We start from the raw sequence: 2,308 nt of genomic DNA on the forward strand, positions 1-2,308 counted from the left end.
TACCAGTCAATCTGATAACCAAGTCTGCTACTAAGTGACGAACGGGTAGATAGTGTATACAGTGCAGATTCACTGGACAGGGGGACAATTCATGTCTCCAGCAGAAGGGAGCAGGAGGGACACGATTTCTTTGTGCCATGCAGAATGGCATGCAACTCAAAACATTTGAATTGTTTATCTCTGGGACTTTTCATTTAGTATTTTCAGACTACAGTTGACTGCAGTGGACCACAGGTAACTGAAACCACAGAACAGGAACCCATGTATTAAAGAGAGACTACTGCATGGGCTGGAGATGTTATTCCAAGTAGACAGCAGCTTGCTGTAGTTCCAGGGCCCAGAGGACTGGCAGGGGCATCACACACTGAAAGACACCTGGCTATTGCATTATTTGAGATTTGGCCTCTCAGACAAAGTCATTTACCAAAGGTATGAAAAGGTTTAAATACGTCCTAATATCAGGAGGCAGATAGCAGAAACAAGATCCAAAATCAAGTAAAGATATATTACATAGCAATTAAGCAAACATTTTATTATCACCTCCCAACCACCAGTGAGCCTTCCATTCCAGCCATGTTAGCCTAAGCTGAGCATGACATATGACATGGACAGTCTCACCTTCCAGCCTGACTCCTGGCACGAGCATATGTTCATGGTATAGTCTTTCCTGTGAGTCACACACAGTAACTATGCTATTCACTCAGCTTTTATTGAATGCAGGTTCACTCAAAGTAGAACATCAACATACATTAATATCCTACTCACACTCAAAAAATTTGAGAGAAATATATAACACACCCACATAGCAATCAATGCAGATAATGCACCTGAGTCCAAGAGTCTCAGTCTGCAGGTCTGGGACTCTGCAGACAGTCTCAGTCTGCACAGTAGGCAAGGGAGTTGTCAGAAGCTTGCAAGGAAGGATCTTCAGAGCCAGGTGGGCAGTGGGGCACACGAATTCCTCAGTCCAGCAGGACAGAGTCTCCATCGGCCGATGCCAAGGGAGATCAGCATGGTGTGGAGCAGCATTTGGGTGTGTGGAGCTCAGCTGTCTCAGCAGTGGCTTGGAGCTTGACTCAGTTATACCTTGAAAGTGGTGGACTTCCCTCTTCTGGGTCTTTCAATAAGTCTCTCAGCACCCCTGATGGCAAAAGAGCTATTTTCCCAGAAGTCTATCTATGGGTGGTCCCGCTCTGCAGACCTGTCTGTTCTGATCTCATGTGATCACATATCTGATCACATCCTAGATATGTCTCCTTGACAAATGTCTCTGCTCTGACTTAGGTAGTTTCTCTCCTGAAGCAAAGTGTCATGGCTGACTGGCAGCCATTTTCTTTGATGCGTGATTCCACTTTGTTTTATGTGCTTTATCCTATCTTGACCAGACCAATGGCCTGTTATTGGTCCTGCTGCCCATACTCCTACTGGTCACCATTTCTCTCCATTTGTCAAATTCCTATTACCTTTCAGATCTAGCTCCAGAAACGTCTCCTTGATAGACAAGGCCTGGATGACTCTATCCTGAAATGGAGTAATCCCCTCCTGCAGAACCCCTCCTAAATCCATCAGATAGGCCTAGAAGGAAACTTTCTGAACCAAACACTAGATAATATACTTAATATCTATAAAAAGGTAACTATCATAAGTATGTATTCACAAATAAGCTAGCAAAAGAAATTAGCCAAAAGAGATTTCAGGTACGGGGTATCTCAGTAGAGCCTGCAGAATACCAGTGTTTGTTTTAAACACATGGGGACCCGGTGACCCAGATTCTCTCACAGCCTGTGCCAGCTCTGCCAACAATATTTAGCAGGCTTCCCCCAGGTGGGGACAGAGCCTCCTGTACCAGGCCGGGAACATGAACTACAACTACCTGCATTTTTTACCTAACTGATCAGCTGCAGGCAGGTCATTGGACTTAATGTTTGACAGGCCAACTGACAGATCCCACTGGAAATATAGAGACTCAACAGAAAAATAAACCAACATCCTATATTTAATAAGTCCTGGAAAGAAGATTTCTTTTCAAAGACTAAAGCAGAAACTTAATGGCTCTCTTAGAACCCACTATTGACATTCATTTGCTTCTGGGACATGTGGGAGATGGAGCATTGTTAACATAGCCTTCTTCAGTGATTCCAGGACTTACACTAACACACAAAAGTGTCTTCCCCATTGACTGCTGGTGTGGACACATGCAAAGGCTGGTTGTCCTGATATTGAATAAGGCAATGTCATTCCTGCAAACAAGAGCTAAAATCAGGTTCTCTCTTCACTCCGCTCTGCCCGAAAGCCAGGAAAGGAGGAT

Source organism: Sturnira hondurensis, unplaced genomic scaffold (assembly GCF_014824575.4).
Source record: "Sturnira hondurensis isolate 20B ecotype Veracruz unplaced genomic scaffold, ASM1482457v3 Scaffold0002638, whole genome shotgun sequence".
In the NCBI taxonomy this organism is placed as follows: Eukaryota; Metazoa; Chordata; class Mammalia; order Chiroptera; family Phyllostomidae; genus Sturnira; species Sturnira hondurensis.